The sequence below is a fragment of the Struthio camelus genome, chromosome 22 (assembly GCF_040807025.1).
Source record: "Struthio camelus isolate bStrCam1 chromosome 22, bStrCam1.hap1, whole genome shotgun sequence".
NCBI lineage: Eukaryota > Metazoa > Chordata > Aves > Struthioniformes > Struthionidae > Struthio > Struthio camelus.
In genome coordinates this window covers 7,264,824-7,284,773 of record NC_090963.1, presented here as the reverse complement: position 1 = coordinate 7,284,773, position 19,950 = coordinate 7,264,824, and the positions used below count along the sequence as shown (strand labels likewise).

The window sequence follows — 19,950 nt, the reverse complement described above, 5'->3', positions numbered from 1 at the left end:
AGGCAGTGACCTCAGCCTAAAGAAACCTCTAACACAGAAAGTCCCACCACCCAGGTCTCAACTTCTTACCTTAGTACAATGCAGGCACATTTCCATCCAAAAATCGATTAATTTTTTATTCTGCATCAGAGAAAGCTCTTAAGAGGACAAGAGGATGAACGATTCATTACTCAGTAGTTCTTTTTTTACTTCGGCTAGTGTCTTCAAGTCGCAACAACAAGACTTGCTCGAAATGTTGCAACTTAGTCACATGAGTAAGACTGAAATAAAACACAGGTTCCTAAAATAATGATTTCAAGAGGGGGAGAACTGGAGGCATTTTGTTTTTTTAAACTACAAGTTAAAAGGAAGGAACTGCTGAGCCAGGTTCTCATCTGTTATAATGTTCATAAGCAACCCTTTACACTTGGGACTTACACATGCCTACCCAAGCACAGAATCTGGCCACAATGCAAAAGAACATCCACGGAGAAATAACAGTTACAAGAAATAATCATCACTTGAAAATACTATCAAATTATAGTCAGATCATTAGTGTTATGACAGTTAACACTGCGCTTCATCACAAAGCAAGACAGCAACATCAGGAAGCATAGACATGGCACATTTACCAAACTGATTACAGTAAACCTGGTAGCATGGGTTTATCAGCTTAAACAAGCAGCAGCTAATTAGCTGGGCATTTCACAGCTAGGTAATAAAGTTTCTTCCTAGTGAAAATCAGATTGGAAAAGTCAACGTCAGCTTAAACATGATTAACTTCCCGTCCATTGCTGGTAAAGTAAATCCAATGTATTAAATAGTTTAAAGGGCAGTTTTTAATTACTTCACACATTTCCAGAAGATCTAACACTATATACACAGGAATATGGTAAGCTGGTCTAGTTGGGTATATAGAGATTCCAGCAACAGAAAAAGCCACTTAAATAAAATACACAAAGGCTTCTTAACATGCTTAAGAAGGGCCTCTGTCTAGTAACTTGTATTGCAGAAGCCCCAACAGAAGTCAGTAAGGATCTTTACAGGTAGGAAACCACCTTGTGTGCAACCATACAGTTGCAGCACGAATAATATGCAACAAAATTCTAACTTGGAACATCTCTTGCAGACTTTTCCATTACTCCCTATTCTAAAACAATCTCCAGGAAACAAACATAGATTCTGAGTAGCTTTTGCATATTTTACCTGTTTTTTAACTGGCAAACACACATCTACAAGTACACACACACAGAGCACTGCATCATCTGTAGATCCAAAGTGTTCCACATAGGAGAAACTGAGGTAACGCAGAAAAAAAACGGTGTGGGAGAAACACAGCGAATCACCAACAGAAGCAGAATTCAAGTGACCAGTGTCCAGCTGTATCAATGGAGAATGACAGCTTCTTTACCTTCCTACACTTTTTACTCAACACAGTAACTAAAAATTGATGGTAACTTTAAGCTTTCCTATTTCAACTGTTCAGCACTGAAGACAGTAATTTTCTTCTGCTACAACATAGATAAAAAAACTCTAATACTGAAAACAAACAGTTTCAGCCAAACAGGCTCATAATTACTAAATAACTGCTGACCTGCAGCTGGACCATTATTTCCTCAGGTTATGCTATTCTCCAGACTCTGGTTGGCTGGAAGACCTGGTCTACTTAATAATTACAAAATGGCTTCTATTCACATGTCCTCAGTACACATCCCTTCATTCACATTGGCTAAGCGTGAGCAATCAGCCAGTTCAAGGGATTAGCATAAGAACAGAAATCACTGTGAAAAACCACACCCGCTCTGACTGGCCACACTCGTTGACCTGCTTCACCCCACATACGAAATGGCCTTTTTTTTTTTTTTTTTAAATGAAATCAGTTGTTGATTTTAAAAGTCAGAAATAAATTAAAGTGCTTATTTTCAAAATATGGATTAGGCATCCTTAGGGCAGCTACCAGAGCCGAACAGTGAAACACTATCAACTTTCAGTACCATAGGCACAAACAATCAAGACATCAAACATCCTCACCTTTAAGTTCAAGTTCCTTTGCAAGGGTAACAGAGGAGAACGAGTCTGTCGGGACCCCTCTCAGCCCCCACCTACCATTTACATTCATCATAAAATCACCCCATCAGCAAGCTGGCAGGCTCTGGTGCAAGATGCTGCTGCAGTACACTAGAGGCCAAAACTGGACACCGGGGCAGCAGTTCAAGAACACAGCTGCGTGAGGAAGCTGGCCCAGCACGCGCTCACACTACACCTGACAGAAGCCACACATGCTTCCAGTCCCAAGAGAGCAATTAGTCCGTGTCTTTGCAAGCAAAACTTGAAAACTTATCTACATGTCTTTCCATCTTCTTCCCTTTAAGCCCTTACCCTGAAATCACCCAGAAGGATCTCAAGCCAACGATCATGAGACAATAGCTCCTGCCACGCTCCCAGACACTAAAATCAGATAGGAACTGTTACACAGATAAGAATACTTTGACAGGAAGTGCCAATGAAAATAATTCCCCAGTTCATGAGGAGGCTATATCTTCCTCTTACTTGGGGAGAGAAGCAAGCAAAGGCCAAGGGAATCTATTCTAACTTTTCTCTTGTATACACACTCTTCTAGCCGTAATAAAATACTAAAAACCTCACTTTTTTCTGGAAATGTGTGTATTCGGCTCCTGAAAAACACACTGAATGTTTGTATAAACGTTTGACGTGTTTGTTTGGAAACGGGGGAAGTTCACTGGACTCATCCCCCCTAATACGGTCTGACACTTGAAACAAAACACCACATTCAAATAGCAAAACAACATTTCCTTTTCAGAAGTTCAAAAGAAAGTTTCAAAAGAAACCAAAGCCCAGGGGAAAATTGCTAAAGCAGTACTGTTCCCCCTTTTACTCGTTAGATTTCTTCCATTCCCTTAGGGATGCTCTCCCCAGCTAAGAAGTAACCACTACAATCCTTTCCCTTATAGTCAAGGACACCATTGTATTCCTCTCACTTTATGTTACAGAAAAACAGAGAGTTAAGAAGCGAGAGACTGATATTTCTTAATCCATCAACAAGCAGCACGTAAAATTGCCATATCCAGCTAAAAACATACATAAGAGCCAGAAAGTAACACAACTCCCTAATGGCAGTTCTACTGACCTGTCTCTGATCCTCTTGGCTTCTTCAAAATTTGACATTTTTATTTTAAACCCGCAAATCCCAGACTAAGACTGCAAGCTGAAATACTGAACAACAATTTGCTTCTGGCAATTAGCTAGTATTTCTGTATGCTATATACAGTATTTATATCATGTAAAACTTTCAGTTGTGTTGTTTCCCCAAATAATAGGTTTTACAAAACACTTATTGCCAGACTCTCACCTTACTTTTTTCCTTTTATTTCTCAATCCCTATATATATCCTCAAAGGAACAAAGTTTTGATTCTTCCCGATGACTCCCGTTATGTTAAGACACTACAAAACCCTCAGATATACAAGGGTACACACTGTGGCACAGCACAAAGCAGCCTTCGATAACTTTCATGAAAGCAAAACAGCCCAAGCACAAGAACTACTTACTTGCTCTTTATTTTGAAGAAAATATTTTACTTGCCAATCAAAATAAGTTGCTCACCTGAGGCTAACATAATTTTGCAAAACTGGAATGAGGAGAAATCTGTGCAGTGGGAAAGAAATGGCACGGTACTAAACAAACATGTTAGGACTTTTGTCCCTATTCGGTGAAAAAGGTATTGATTCCCTACTCAACTCTCAAACTCTTCAAGCAGGTATTCTTATAACAGTCTTGGAAGTTTAATCATCCTGCTCCGTATCAAGGAAGAGTGGTCACTTTGGGGTAATACATGTTAGGGTTATAGCTCTTACTTGAGGTGAAATACCTTATTTCAAGCCTTTACCTCCTCGTCTTCTCACCTGTTCCTCAAAATCGCATTCTTACCGATGACCATATCAGCCAGTACAACAAACTGGACTTCCATCCCCAGCAAAAGCTGTCTGAGTCTCTGTCCAAAGTGCTGTTTTCGGCAGTATCTCATGTGGAAAGCGTAGTGGTGTAACAAAAGTTACGTGTTCCCATCACCTTCTTAGAATTCAAAAGCCATCAGAATTCAGTTTGGAGCAACAGACTGCAACATGAGACACCTTCTCAAAGGAGAAAGAGATGGCACTGCAAGATTGCCATAAGGCATATGGGTATTTGCTTGTAAGTAATGTTTCAAAAGCCAAATTACCTTTTTCCTCCAGTTGAAGTGACTGTTCAGCATGACTCAGAGTCCAAAAGCGCTGGGGATCTATCCTTACCAGATGCTATTTTTCTATCCTTTTCTCACTTGCCCATTTCAATTGGGTGTAAAAACTAGCCAAGAAGGTTTTCCAGATAAAATCATCTCCAGGCACACGCACACACACACACTCAACAATGAAATGTCTACTGACATTAAAACATTAGTACGCTGCCATTTCATATGCTTTGGTAGCCCACAGATGTTTTCTGCAGAGCACCCTTACTGATCCAAGCAAGTCTGTGGATTTTCACTACACCTGAAAAGGTCTAACAAGGCATTAAAAGGACCCCATCAAAAATACCACAAAGGACACTTTACACAATGGAAAAAGAGCCAAGTACAAAGCTAGACGGCAGCTGCACGCCCGCCAAAGAGCACAAAGCTGTTTTTCCAGCATCTGAAAAGCACTTATAATGGAATACACAGACTGAAATCCCAATTATTCCCTCCTCTCTTAACATGTGATCTTCAGGGGGCGTTATCAAACTATTCCACCTCACAGCTCCCTCCACCTTGTGACATCCCTCACCCTTCCTGCTGCCGGCTCAGCGACACGGGACAGTGACTAAACGTGATTATAACAGAGAATTGAGAGGGTGGGGGGGGGGGGGAGGAGGAATTTAAAAAACAAAATTAAAAAAAAAAAGGAAAAAAAAACGAGAAACAGCCACGAGTTTATTTATGCATTTATTTCTCCGCCACGGGGAGGGAGCGAGCCCCTGAGGCAGCAGCCGCGCGTGACCAGCCGCGTCCGTTGGCGGTAACGGCTGGAAGCGCTGACAAAAGCTCCCGCGCGCCCCCTCCCCGCCCCCGCCCCCACTCCCTCCCTCCCTCCCCTCAGCGCCGCTTTCGCGACAGACGCGGCGCTATCGCGATACGCGCGGCCCCCCCCCCCCCACCACCACCGCTCCCCCCACAGCCCTCCTCTCCCCCCTCAACGCCCCCCCCCCCAACTCACCTCGCTCCACCACAGCAGGGACCGAGCCCGGGCGCCCCAACCGCCGCCTACCAGCCGCGTCCCGCCGCCGCTAACATGGCCGCCGCCGGTGAGGACACGGCGGGGAAGGAGCCGCGAGGAAGAGCCCCGCCGCCGCTGCTGCTCGGTGAGAGGGAACCGCGTCCAGCACACGCCCCCCTCCACACGCTCCGCGCCGCAGAGAAAGGCTCCGGCGCGCACCGGGGCCCATGCGCATTGCCGCCGCCCGCCGGCTCCGCCCCGCCGCCGGGGAGGGCGGGCGAGTGGGCGAGGGAGCCGGGGGGGGGGGGGCGAGCGCGCGCGGAGCGGTTGCGCGGGAAGGGCGCGCGAGGCCGGGGGTGCACGGGAGTGGGGGGTGCAACGGGGACGGGGGGGTGCACGGGACTGGGGGGCTGCAACGGGGACGGGGGGTGCAACGGGCACCGGGGGTGCACGGGACTGGGGAGTGCAACGGGGACGGGAGGTGCAACGGGCACCGGGGGTGCACGGGACTGGGGAGTGCAACGGGGACGGGGGGTGCAACGGGCACCGGGGGTGCACGGGACTGGGGAGTGCAACGGGGACGGGAGGTGCAACGGGCACCGGGGGTGCACGGGACTGGGGAGTGCAACGGGGACGGGGGGTGCAACGGGCACCGGGGGTGCACGGGACTGGGGAGTGCAACGGGGACGGGGGGTGCAACGGGCACCGGGGGTGCACGGGACTGGGGGGCTGCAACGGGGACGGGAGGTGCACGGGAGTGGGGGACTGCAACGGGGATGGGGATGAGGGGAGCACGCGGGGCAGGAGGCTGCAGCGGGGCTGGGAGTGTGCGGGGCAGGGGCTGCAGCGGGGCAGGGGAGTGTGCAGGGCAGGGGGCTGCAGCGGGGCAGGGGGCTGCAGCGGGGCTGGGGAGTGCACAGGGCGGGGGCTGCAGCGGGGCAGGAGGGTGCAGTGGGTTTGGGGGCTGCAGCGGGGCTGGGGAGTGCACAGGGCAGGGGCTGCAGCGGGGCAGGAGGGTGCAGTGGGGTTGGGGGCTGCAGCGGGGCTGGGGAGCGCGCAGGGCGGGGGCTGCAGCGGGGCTGGGGAGCGCGCGGGGCAGGGGCTGCAGCGGGGCAGGAGGGTGCAGTGGGGCTGGGGAGCATGGGGGGCAGGAGGGTGCAGCGGGGCTGGGGAGCCCGCAGGGCAGGGGGCTGCTGGAGACTGCAATGGGGTGACAGGGATTGCACCACGCAGGGGGGCTGCAGCAGGGCCGCATGGCTGCAGTGAGGTGGCAGGGGGGGCCGCAGGGTACACAGGAGCAAGGGGGCCGTGGCAGGGTCCAGCACCTGGGAGCAGCGCATGGGAGCCAGGGTGGCTGCAGCCCGTAGGTGCCTGGAAGCAGGGGGGCTGCAGTGCCATGGCATGGTGGAGGGTTGCAAGGGAGCCCGCTGGCTGCAGTGGGGCTGGGTGGTGAGGGTTGCAGGGGATGGGGGGGGCGCAATGAGGCTTGGCGGCGGGGGGTGCACGGAGGGACCAGAGCTGCCCTCATGCGAGACGGGGAGAGGTTCTCCTTCGGCAGCTGCCTGCCCCGGCGCAGGGCCCGCTTGCCTGCGGGTTGACGACTTGCACAGCCCGTTCGCAACACGAAGCCTTCCCGCCCGGTGAAGCCTGAAGCGTATGACATCTCATCCTAAGGCAAAACGGTGCTGTTCCAGCAGAAGAGGTTCACTTAAACCTCGTGTAAAAATCTGAATTGTTCGCCACCATCTCTTTGCTCCAGACGAGCCAGATGCAGGAGCCAGCGGTGCTGAGCAGAGGCGAGACCTGTGCTGCTGCTGCGGTAGCCGACCCCAGGCTCTCTGTAATGTTGGGCTGCTTTGCAGACGCTTGGTTAAATGGTTAGCGTTTCCAGAAGCAGCTGCCTTGGTTTTGGAGGCAGGGGCCCGGAGGCAGGGCTGTGCTGCGAGAGACACGCGGTTGCGTTGGGGTAACACGCAGTGCCGCGCACCTGGCAGTTCTCCGGAGAGCCGCCGTATGTGCTTTGCATTAACCGCAGGGTTATGCAGGCTGCATTTGCATTGCGAAAGCAAACATGCAGTGGCCCACCGGTGCTCTCCGAAATACTTAAAAAGGTAAGAGAGGGGTCGCTGCGAATATTCTGCCGGCTGGATTTGATGCTTTTGGTTTTTCTCTTGCACCTGTGAAGCGCTGTAAATATAAGACGATTCTGGTGATACCAGTTATCCAGAGCATTTGCATAAATGATATTGCTGTTTGCCAAAGTATTGGGCGAGTAGGGCAAATTGAGCTGTAAGCATGCAGCAGTTTTGACTCTTGAACTTCAATGTAAAATATTTTTGAAATGTTAGTTGCTAGAGTTGTGAAGAAAATTTCCAAAGCCGCTCACGAGTAACCGACGATAGTTATCGATGTGCAGAGCCTGGAACAACAGCTCTGAGACACGCGAACTGCTTCACGGCAGGATGTGCCGTGCCAGATGCCAACACGCAAAGTTTTAGCCACCGCCGCGGGTGGGTTCAGGGCTCCCTGCGTGAGGAGCCAGCACATCGCAGAGGCGTCGAGCGGCGCTTCCCAGCGCGGGGCAGAGCGCAGCCACGTGGACTAAGAAAAGCCGATGTTGCAAATGCATACGGTCAGGTGACGACGAGGCAAAATCCCGTGATTTATTGGGCTGGTGCTTGTGCCCGGTCCCGTCAAACCTGACGGGCTAATCGAGGCGAGGCAGGACCGTGCCCGCGTGGCCGGCTGCCGACGCAGCTCGGGACGCCGGCAGATCGCCGTTTTAGCAGCACGCTGGGCGATCCCTGCGTCCGCGTTGCCGCTTCGCGCGACTCGGAAACCCCTTGGGAGGAAGAGACCCCGAGCGTCCCGGCGCACCGGGGCCCTTCCCTCCGTATTAGATGCTGTCGCCTCTTTAGCGGTTTTGGAAGTTCTTCCTCGTTTTGACGGGCTGTCGCTTGGTGATTTTTGGTCGGGCTCCTTTGTCGCCCTTCCCAGGCAGAGCTTTTTCCCTTATGTCTGTCTAAGCAAAACCACATGGCGGGCCGCGCGCAGGAGCGCGGCCTGAGAAAACCGGAGATCAAAGCAAGGGCTTGACTCTCCGCGGAAGAGTCCAGCTGCGTCTCCCCTCTCGCTGCCTCCCACCAAGCTTGTGGCTTGTGCTTTGCAGCTCACTGCCTTTATTTTATTTTATTTTATTTTGCCTCAACATCTTTGCTTAAAAAAGAAAAAAAATAGAGAAAGGCAGAACGTCCTCCCATGTAAAACGTCCTCTTTGTTTCTCATGCGCTCAGTCCGTCGTCTTGCTAATTTTCTGGAAATTTTAACGGCTCTCGATGATGCCAGGAAATGCTTTGACCTGAACGAGCAGAAAAGGTCAGAGCTCTTGTGTCGACTTCACCAGGCGGGACGGAGCTGATGTGAATCGCTTGGGCCCCGGTCCGAGGTTGCTGCCGTGTGTCTGGAGGGCTCGTCTGCCCTTTGCAGGCAGGATCCCAAGGTCCCTCACCCCCTTCGCTTCCGCCGTAGCCAGAGCTTTCCCGAACCCCGAGGATGAGAGGCAGGAGCGCGGCCCAGCGTCAATCCCTGACCGAGCTCAACCTTCAGTTTTGGCTTCAGAAAACAGATGCGTGTTTATTAATAATCAGGAGTAAGAAATTTTTTCCACCTAGCGCGAGGCTCTTTTTGAGCGCTCCACAGCTTGGTACGTATGCCTGGTTTTTTCACAAACTCTTTTTCCGCTGAGGAATGAGATTGGGGAAACTGAAGAAGGGGAGTTTACCTGGCTTGGGTTTAGAGGGCTTTTTTGATGGGTAATGTAATGAAAAAAGATACGTCTACCCCTGGCGGAGGCAGAAGGGAGTTGCTGTGTTGCTGGCTAGCTCGCCAAGTTTGGTTTCCTTCATGTAAGCTGGCCTCGTGATGCTTTCCCAAGTGGCTCATGCCAGGCAGCTCCATATCTTTCCTTCCTTTCCTTCATCTCCTGCTTCTTTCAGTGATTTTTCATGGAGTGAAATGAAATATTGGAGTGAAATATTTGAGGAAAATCATCCGTTGCGTTCGGAGATTTCTTCTGCGCTTTATTTATTTATTTGGAGAAGCTGGTGATGCCATTGCCAAGCAGTACCAGACTCTGTTTACAAAATAAGCGGGGACCACAACAAAGAGGTGTGGAAAAACAAAGCCGAGAAGGAAGAGTGCGAGAGAGACAGACTGTGTTTCTGTCCCTGCAAGCTGCTTTGCATTTCTATAGCACCTTTCCTCCCAGTATTTCAGGGCATGTCACAGACATTAGTCATGCCTCATGCTAGATTTGAGAGATGAGTGAGGCAATTTCTGCCACGGCTTAGAGAAGAAAAATCTCTTGGAGATCTGTAATTCAGAGAGAAGGCGAGCCCTTTCCAGCAGAGGGTTGCGGGAGCCAGGCAGGTCACTTCTCTGCACTTTAGTGTTTTTAAAGTTAGGGCACTTGTCAGTCTTCAACATGTCTAGCTAATTTTTCTTTAAAGCGCCTTGTATTTTCTCCCAGGGGAACTACAAAGGCCTTTGAAATACGAAACGAATGGGCGCGTTGGGTAGGCGATCTGCAGTCTGCAGCCCTCGCTGAGCAGTTCTGCATCCCTTTACATGAATTTAGATGTGAGAGGGTTGGGTACAGCTCCGTGAGCACTTGGGAGTGTGAAACCTACTTTACGTTTTACGGAGAAATGGTTGAGAGCAAGGCAAGACAGCAATGTTCATTTTCGCTATCCGTCTTACTAATAACAAGTAGCTCTGAGGGTAATAAAGTTCTGGTGGGTATTGACCCCACTTTCCGCAGGGTAAGGCCCACTCCTGAATACCACCTTATAGTTGATGGGGATCCTTTAGTTGGGTGCTTTTCTGTACGCATGCATGCAACTGAGTTCTCTTAGGCTTACCAAGATACATATGCAAAATAACTGAAATCAGGCTTTTAACGAACCACTCGTTTAGACTATTTAGCAAAAAAAATTCCATCGTCAGAAATGATTTGACTGAAATAGTCGCTGAATACTCCAAACGCTTGCAAACAACAGTGAGTTTATGATATTCTGTAGCCTTTGCCCAAAGAACTGGACGCTCTTTCACCTCTTTAAAATTATTGCTATTCTGTCCCCCACTGGGAAGAGTACTGCATTTGGTTATAGGAGTCATTGAGTAAGATAAGGACCATAACTAAGTAAATCGATTTTTAAGGCCCTGAACCTCTTAATGTTTGCGAGATATTCTTAGTGTTCATGAATAGTTCATGGGACTAGGCATATGTAAGGGTCAAGTATGTAAACACACAAGCAGAGCAGAATATGGCCTTCTGTTTCAGCCTGTCTCTTTGGTTAAATCTGCCCAGAAGAGCTCACAGCCCTCGCAGAGCTCGCAGCCCCCAGAAGAGCTCGCAGAATGGATATCTTCCAGGAGCCAGGCTTATTTCTCATTGCATGCAAATATGATGCTGTGCTTGGGAGAGACTAAAACTCCTCCTTTGACTGCTTGCTTTTTAACCCCCCCTTTATAGTCTCATAACTGCTCCTGGAGCTATACTGCCACGGAGCATTTGTGAAATCAGGTGGCTCCCTGGGTCAATCATGTGGACGTTTAGCTGCCAAGGGAAACTTCAGGCAAGCGTGTTCCAGCTGCTGTGGCCTCAAGGAGGAGGGGAGCGAGGTTGTCTCTCTTCCTCTTGCCCTCCTTCCTCCTTGTTCACAATTTTAGTTAAGATTGCAGGCTTGCAATTCTGTCGATACAGTGTGAGACAGATGCCCTAGCTGTCAGACAGGCATTGCACCAACAGTTATCCAAGTAGTTACCAGCGCCAGCGTGGGTGGAGAACTGCAGAGACCAAAGAGCGAGGCGAGCCAGTACAGCATGGGAGCAGGGGCTCTGCGAGGCTGAGGAAACTAAGCCCTTCCTGTGCGTTTTTGTGACTTACTAAGCAAATGTTAGAGATCTGTGTTTTATCACTGACACTTGGATATTTTTCCTATGGAGAAACGGTCTGAGATTTTGGAAGTCTATGTGAATTAGGACATGCTAGCATTATATCCATCCACTGTAGGAGTTGGGGAGGACGTAGACCTAAAACATTGTAGCGCACCATTGAGTGTAGGAAATCTTTGGGCTCGGGGAAGCCTGCCAACATCCTGGAACCCAGCGCTGCCACGTGTCTGGCACTTGCCTGTGGTGGCCGTGGTTGAACTGAGCCCAGTGTCCTGGTTGAACAGTTCCTTAACCGGGGGAGAGTGCCTGCAGCGCTGGGTGATGGAGGTGAGGCACGCGGAGCAGACCAGATCCTGCGTTGTTTTCATAGCTAGCGATTTAGTGTTGCTCCCTGTCATCTTTAATGCAAATTAGGTTGTGTAATAATTTGCATATTTATGACTAACTGTACGTGGCCAGAGCTGCCTGTTTCTATTCATGTCTCTCTGTTGTCACTCTCTGAAGTGAGTGAACATATCAGCTTGGATCAGGCCTGAGGGGTAATGAGTCAAGCTGGACAAGTATCCTGCAAGAAGTGCACAGTATCCTGCATTTTCGTGACTTTTAGATTTTCTCCATCTCTAATAGAGAGTGGCTTAAGCTGTGATGCAGGAGATGCAACATTCTTCCAGTTTTGTAATGGTGCCAACTGTGGCAGTTCTTAATATCCAAATGTCGGACATGGATTTGCATAGAGCTGGTGGAATGAGAGTCTGGAAGCTCTTCAGCTTGGAGGAGGGATAAGAAGTCAAGGGGTCACTGCTAGATGGGTGCCCAAAAGCACTGGAGGGGGAGAGATGAGCTGAGATGCTTTGAACAGCCTGTGCGAAAAGGAATGTCACTGGGAGAGCAAGGTTGGAGAAGGCTTACTGTCATGGAAACTGTCTGCAGAGAAGCTGCAGAGAGCCTAAAGATAAGGTGAATGGCTGTCGGGGTGGAAATTGGGAAAACCCCATACCAGAATGAGCCCCAAACTCCCTTTGTCTTTGCAGTCACACCCACTGAATTGCAGTCCTGCAAGAGGAGCAAGCGAAAGGAGAGAAAATGAGGGATGGCGTAATGCAGGAGCTACGAATGGCCTCTGGTACCTGCCAGCAGACGCAGGGCTGCTTTCTGCAGCTGGGGTGGTCGCATGGCATTTCAGCGGGCTTCCAGGAGAGCACGACAGAGCTGTCAAATGTTAGCGCATCAGGCTCAGTGTGGACACTTGGCAGGCGGTGGCTGATGGAAACTTGGGGACATTTCCCACACACACTCCAGAGTAACACAAGAAAGTTAGTTGTGTTTTTGGGGATGTACTAGTAAAATACATAAAGGCTGACAGTGGCATGTGAAACCCGGGCTGCACTGTCCGGAGGCCACAAGAGCAGTCAGCACACAGAATGGAGCAGGACCTTGTTATTTGGCTATGCCCCCTGTTAGTTTTCCATTTATTCCTTTCTGTGGAGTAGGAGGACTTCATCTGGTAGCTGTGAGATTCCAACACGTCTGGGGTTCACCCCCTGCGTTGCTGACTCTGCTGTGTTTTGGTTGGGTTAGTTAGCAGGGGGAGAATCAGCAACATTTTTGGTGACATCTTCATCCACCTTAAAACTTGAGGGCTGAGGCAGCTTTTTTACTGTTCTATTGTTCCAGGAACTTGAGTAAGAATAGAGCGAATCTAAGAATAGAGTGCAGTTTATTTTCAAGCTTTTGTTGAATAAAATTTCTGTGAAATGTCTTCCTTTTTAACAAATGGACTATGAAATTCAGGGGTGGGTAAAACTTCTCAGCAGCTGGCTATACCAAAAGCCAAGGCTGAACCATGTTCTTTAATTTGGCTTTGAACCCTCCAGAAAGTCAGGGCGGTTGTTGACATCAAATACGCAAGCTCAAAGCTCCTCTGTCTTCGTGGACTTCTACGTGAGAGCAGAATTGTTCTTTTTCATACACCCATCTCAGAGCTGGGAGAACCCCCAGCTGATCCTGACTTCTGAGAGCTATGTAATTGCAATCAGCAGAGGTTGCTGCCAGAGGATACTGTTGCTCAGCACAAAACAGGAATTAGTGTTGCGTATTTTACGTGGAGAATGACAATATCTATAAATATATTCAGTTATTTTTCGAAAGGGTATTTAAATCTTCTAGCGTTTGGGTGTCCCAGATACAAACTGATGGAAGTAGGAGAAACCACCTCTTGTGAGTAAGTTACTTCATAGGTTTTCATCGTACATTTTGCGCTCCGTCAAGGTCAGCTGTTCATCTGATGGTCTTTTGCAGAAGTACCTGTGAAAAAGTTTGTTCTATTTCAAAAGTGTGTGTGTGGCAACCTGGCCTTATCATGGACGCCTTGCACTATAAAATGACAAAGGAAAAAAAAAAACCCTCTGGAAGGCTTTTTATATTTTAGGGCAGATTCTTTAGCAAGAAAATAACTAACTAGATGAATTTTAGTCTCAACCGGTGGACATTTTCTTTGCATAATTTTAAGCAAAACTTTGATTTAGAATAAAAAACAGCCTGCAGTCTTTTGCTAATCTAAGATACTGTATGGTATTCTCTTTAAGGAATAAACGGTTCTATAGAAATATAATGATCCTATAAATAGAGAAGTCCTTTAAAGTGAGTATCACCTACTTTAAGCCCTCGCAGGTAGTCTGTGGCAAACTTTTGAGCCATACAAAGATTAACATGGACTACAGAACTATAAAGCTGAAGACTGTGGGAAAGCTCAAAGCTCAGTACTTACCTTACCAGAACTTACGTTAAAAGCTTACTAAACTATTTTATAACCATTTAAAACGTCATGCTGACTTTTCCTGCGCTGAGGGTCAATTTCTAATGTTCCTGCAGTGAACGGCAGAAATCGCAGTAATTTTTAAGGGGGCTGGTCTTTGGTGCATTTTTTCTTTTAAAGCCTGTATAGATATTATTTCACTTAAAGTACTGAATAAAAAGCTGAAGGCTGGAGATAGAAATAAGACACAAAGGTTAAAACTGGAAATCTTAACATAAATCAAGACAGTAGCTAGGAAGAAAGCTCAAGTTATAAACACTGGACTTAACAGCTCTCGAGAAAGCAGGTGCAGCAGGTCGGGGTTGCTATCTAGTTGCAAAGCTGTGCAGGCTCTTGGGCTACGGTACCAGCCGCAACTGGAAGTGAAAGGTGATTATTGCTGGCACATGTCAGCATTAGCTTCCCCAAAGATCTGGACAGGTGAGAGATCACTCCTTAGTGGAGGAACTTCTTGGCACCAAACCAGCTTAAATCACGTGCAAGTTAGTAGAAAGGGCAGTAAGACCTGTGCACTAGAGCCGTGGTGAGTTGAACAGCATACGTGAGATATTGTTCCAGTTTTTCTTCCTCCCGGGCACTATAATAAAGAGATGAGTAAAGTTCTCATCTGCCTGCTAGGCTTGGTAGAAGGTGTCTGCAGGGACTTGAATTGGTGCTGGGCTCGCACTGTAAGCCGACAGATTAGTGTGGTTGTTTCAGACTTGCTCTGCAGCCAGCAGTGGCTGCCCTGCCCCTTGGGACGTTGAATGAGAATCCCAGATCAGGGCAGGTAGCGTTGCAGAGAGTCAGACAGCTGTGAAGAGTAGCTTATGAGGCTGTGGGAGTAGGGACGAGCTGGAGGCAGAAAAAGACTGGAGGGGAGCGAAAGGATAGGGATGGCTTTGGGCAACGGGTAGGAAAGAGAAGGTGTGAGAAGTGACCTGGGGAATCTGGCTAAAAGGCTCCTATGGTGACTGAGGGAGCTCCCACTGGGGAGAACTGGGCTTCAGGTCAAGTCCTCAAAGCTTGTGCATGATTGCTCTCCCTCTGAGCATCCTACAAGGACGCCTGGGCCAGACGTGCATTTTCCCTGCGTGCAAAATGCCTGCGTTTTGGCCCTGGGGCAGATAAAGGCCAAAACGCCTGGCCCAGATGTTGTTCTGGCGTAAGGCATACAAAACGTCCCTTGCAAGGGCAGCTCCCTGCTACGTGCTTTGCGTGCCAGTTCAAAAGCTGCTCTGCCAGGAAGCGTACCTCCCTGCACCTGGAAATGCATAGAAAGGTGCTGCCTCATCAGCTGTGGCACTCTGTGGAGCGCTTCGGATATGGCAGCTCTCAGGCTGTCCTTGGAGCAGAGCCATGTGGTATCAGCCCCTTGAAAACACAAATTAATTAAATATGTAGGTCAGAAAACAGAAGGCATATCCCAATGTAATAGATGAGAGTTTCCTTGTCTGACGTTAGATCACTGACCATTTTTTGAAGGCAATCTAATAATAGCTTTGTTCTCAGCGCAGGGATTAAGGAGCGTTACCAGGTATTGCTACCCAAGGGACAGGTACAGGTCTCATCTTCAGCAGCGTTAATAAATAATCTGTTTCCCCCGCAGGTATTTTTATGCGTGCTGGAAGAAGAAGAAGAAGAACAAGGAGCATAAATATTTGGAGTGAAATCTGTGTGTATCCCATAGAAGGGCTGAGCAGAAACACGCACGTATCTCTACAGCGATCCCAAACCACAAATTACACTGGGAATCCTACTAGCGTTTGTTGCCCTCATGCCTTCATTACAACCCTATTTTCTTCCTCATCTTCCAGCCCTCGGGGAAGGGGACAGTGAGCTCCTGCTGTCTGGCAGCCTGCGCCGTATCAGCCTGTTTTGCTCTGTGTGTGACTGTCCCCCACAGTTACCTTGCTGCTGTTGGTAGCAGCCTCGTACAACGCTGAGCAGTTTTGTATCTGACAATAAAAAGGTATTTGGCTCAGACTGAATCATTCTTCATTATCTTAGCGGGCAGCAGATTTAGGAGCTAGATTCGCAGTGAATATTTATTAGATTGTGTGTCTTCTGGGGATAGGTAATTTTTTTTTCATCAGGTTCCATGACTTAGCATCATAATTAGCTATTAGACATATACTCCAGTAAAGAAGAGCAGCTTTTTTTTCTTTCTTTTTTTTTTAAGCCTGCTTATTCTAAGAGTCTTTCTTTTCTCATTTATAGGGAAGTTCTGCACAGTTGTTCTGACAAGTGCAAGATAGCCAGTGGGAATGAGATCCTTAATCCGCCAAATGCACATTGCAAGGCGAATGGCTCTGGGATGAAGCTCTTCGGTTGCTACGAGGTATGACGAGACTGCAAACACTGTTAGTTAAGATGGTGATTTTTGCAGTGTTGATGCTAGGGATGGCACGCAGCAAATCCATCTCATGTAAGGTATTGAGGGCAGGGGGAGAAAGTCATGTCCTTTGGGCAGCGATCCTCTGAATTCTGAACTGAACAGTGGCATACACATGATCCTGCACTGTCTTATCAAGAGCTGATTTACTGGGTTTCCAGTAAACAGCATAAAGTTGACTTGAGTTCGCTTTCCTGTGCCTTCTTGTAGGTACGTAAGGGGTGGGGGCTTTGAAAGGGAGTCTGGCAGTGAAGGCGTTGGCCTGAACTGCGGGAGAGCGAGATTCAGCTCTTGCTTTACCGTAGACAAACTATACTCTCCACAGACATAGTGGTCACTTACCCTCATTGTACCTTGGCTTGGCATCTGTAAAGTAGCCTCACGTATTTTATGATAAAAGTGAGACTCCCTTGGATGCTACAATATTAGGGTACCTTGTTGGTTGGACACTGAAGCATTAAAAACAATGCAAAGCCCGGAGTGAGGATGGTTTTCCCTTTAAACGAGCTTCTCCTTTTATGTCATGCTCCTTGGTTTATTTTACAGGAAATATCTTTGTTTATTAGCTCTCTAGCAACTATGGCACCTGCCATTTATTGCAATTTACTTCTGAGACTATTTTTCTAACTGCCTTGTGTTCTTGTGTATTTGGATCAAATACAACACCCTTTGATTCCCGTTGTCCTTTTGTCCTTGCTTATTTGGCTCTGAACATTTTGTTCCCTGAACGCGGGCCCTGGTTCTCCTTTTCCCCCTGTCATGCTGCAGCAAATCAGGAACGCTGCTTCTGCAGTGATTAGTCAGTGAGCATTGACATACACAAGGGCAATTAGGATTGTTGATTTTTTTTTTCCCCCAAGTCTTGCCCAGGATGCTGTACTGCTCTTTCCAAATCTTTTAGTATTAGTTCCAATATGTGGACCAGTTCCAAGATGAAGTTACTATGCTTCGCGCTATGATAATCCCCACCCCGGTTACATGATTCTCCTTTACTGCTTTGTAATCACAGCACGTGCTACTCTGCCAAAGGAGTTTGTGCATACAGCTGCTTGACTGCTGCCTAACTCAGCTGGATAGATATCTCCAAAGCCTGGCTCGTCTAGACAGTCATATTCTTGGGACGGATAGCAAACTGGCTTGGTCACAAGACCACTCCAAACAGCAGGTAAAGACTGGAGCGTCTCTGATTCAGAAAGGTACAAAGCCTGCAGGAGTGCTGACCCCTCAAATGAGAATCTGCAGGCTACTGTTTTCCTAGCTGACTATGCCAGAAACTAAGGAACAAATAACTGTCTTGATGCAAATGCTACTTTTCTGTTTCTCCTCCTGATCTCCAAGGAAGAGTGGAGTTGCCCAAAAATGGAAAAAAATTAAGGATTGAGCGGAAATAGTAACTGTCCCCAGAACTCAAACTCAACCCCTCTCCCATCTTTTTGATACATGCTGCATCAAGAGCTACAGCCTCAGAAACAGATCTAGCCAACCCTCCCTGTGCTGCCGCTCTCAGTTCCTCTGCACTGTGGCTCTCCGTGCTCCACACCAGCACCTACATCTGTGTGGAAGCGGTTTGCCTGCAACCAGCTGCTTTTGCTTTGTTTTTATGGTACCAGTTGCGGTAGCATTGAAGATCCAGATTAAAAAAACAAAAAAGAGGTGGCTAAAATAGAAACTAGGGTGACTGTGGAGCTTACCTGAGATGTAAAAAGGCGCTGCTCCTCCCTTCTGGATTACACTAGAGTTTACGCGTGAGTTGAAGCATTTCCCTGCTCAGATCAGGGCCTGTTGAGGCCTGTGCGAAACTATAGCGACGCAGGGTATTTTTAGGTCGAGTACGGAGTCTGGGGAGAGTTAGCATGCTTGCAGAAATAGATAGGCAGCGGGCAGCGGGCAGAGGAGAGGGACTGTGGATTTCAGTGTAAATGCCCACGAAGCTCCCACGTTAGGTGCCCGAGATCCCATTCAACAATTACTTGTTCTAAATTATATCTAGCCTAAACTGCCTGACAATTCGGTGTTGCTGCTTTTACAATATTGCTGAGAGAGGGAAGAAATGTTAGCCCTGTTTTATAAGTGGACAAGGCTGCACAGACAGGCTGTGGTGGGGCAGGGACTGTAATCCGTGATGCTAAATTCTTTATTAAAACCCTAATCCCTGGACTATCCTTCTGCTTCAGACAGAGTTCAGGATGGATGGTGTGTAATTTGTCTGAAGTGATGCATCTGCCACTACTTAAAACTAATTATTTTCTTTCTGTCCCTATATCAAAGTCGCTTTTTTTTTCCTTTTTTTCTTCCCTCCAGTCCTGCGATTCTTTTTTTGCTGGGGTGATAAAAATTCAAAAATAGAACACTAGTGCTTGCAATTTGTACATCTCTGTCAGAGCCTTCTGGTTCAAATACTTCAGCCAGTTCCATGTAGACAAGCAGTATCTTGGGTCTGATTAAGGTTGATGCCTGAGCTGGTTGCAAGGGAGGAATCCTAGCATGAGGTTTCCAGCATTCACTGGGTGGTGAGAATCAAAACACCTCCTGGTTTGCCTGAGGATCATCTTCCTTTTTTTTTTTAACACGTTTTTATTGATTATTTTTTAAAGGAAAAAGAGGAGGAAAAATACAGATATTTCACAGGGAATACAGACTGAAAACAGCAGCAGGATAGGGGGAATGTGGAAGTAGGTCAGATGCATTGCAGACTAAAAAAAAAATCATTATTATGATTAAGAGAGATTAAGGAAGGCAAGAGCAAACAGCATCAAAGGAATCCAATTTATCAAGCCATTTAAACCAGAGCCTTTACAAAGCGGGTTCTCTGCGCCATACACCAATTTGGAGCAAACTGAGAGGAGAATATCCCATGTTGCCTATTTATTTTAGCATCTAGTCTGTTGTATATGAATCCTTGAACCCCTGAAGAAACTTTCTTTTAATTGTCATGCAGAACTAACACTGCAGAAACTGTTACCCACCCTTCCTTAGTGGAGCTCTTTCTTTTAGATTTTTGTTTTCTAAAGCTGTAGTTGTCTAGTTGGGTCTCTAGGTGAAGAATGAACCTATTGTAATAGTGGCATTTGCTGACAGCAGTCAATCAATTACTTCTTCAATGCATTAGGTGCTTGACACAAAAAAAAGAGATTCTTATCCCAAAGGTTTCCCGTAACAGGCAGTTTATAAGTGTGGTGTTAATTTATCTGACGACATTAAGAAATGCAATGACAGGTAAGTCCTGTTGATTGTATTTATTATTATTCAGATAAAAGTTTAGGAGATTAAATGTATACCCCAACTTCGAGGTTCACAGTAGCCTCAGTTCTTAAGGTAAATCAAGTTATGCTTAAGGTTGCATAATGAGCATATCTGAGACTGAAACTTTTTCAGCCTTCTGTCCTGAAATACTCTGCTATGGCTAATGTCTTTGACCAGTACATTTTTCCATCTGGCTTCTTAGGAGAGCTGATCAGGAATCCTTTCTAGTCAGAAAGTTTCTGCTACAGATCTTGCTTTCAGTTAAAGAAGAAATTTTAAATAAACTTTATCAAGGGAGATTATCCGATCCGAGATGGAATTTCTGCTCTTCAT

At 47.5% G+C, this 19,950-nt stretch overlaps 2 protein-coding genes across 17 annotated transcripts in view; one reads left to right on the top strand and one right to left on the bottom strand.

Annotated features, from left to right (window-relative positions):
- Positions 1-5,488, bottom strand: part of ARHGAP32 (Rho GTPase activating protein 32) — a 290,155-nt gene extending 284,667 nt beyond the window's left edge. For 3 of the 6 annotated variants that reach the window (XM_068916538.1, XM_068916537.1, XM_068916544.1), the window contains exon 1: positions 5,231-5,457. The gene's annotated coding sequence lies outside the window, so the exon portion shown is untranslated. Of the gene's footprint in view, positions 1-5,230 lie in introns of all 6 variants that reach the window. The other 3 variants (XM_068916543.1, XM_068916547.1, XM_068916546.1) reach the window with 3 other exon arrangements.
- A 1,250-nt stretch (positions 5,489-6,738) lies between these two features.
- The window catches only part of BARX2 (BARX homeobox 2), a 79,047-nt gene continuing 65,835 nt past the window's right edge, over positions 6,739-19,950 (top strand). For 7 of the 11 annotated variants that reach the window (XR_011135883.1, XR_011135882.1, XR_011135884.1 and 4 more), the window contains exons 1-3: positions 6,739-15,951; positions 16,200-16,320; positions 17,384-17,539. The gene's annotated coding sequence lies outside the window, so the exon portion shown is untranslated. The remainder of the gene's footprint in view (positions 15,952-16,199; positions 16,321-17,383; positions 17,540-19,950) is intronic. The other 4 variants (XR_011135875.1, XR_694935.2, XR_011135878.1 and 1 more) reach the window with 4 other exon arrangements.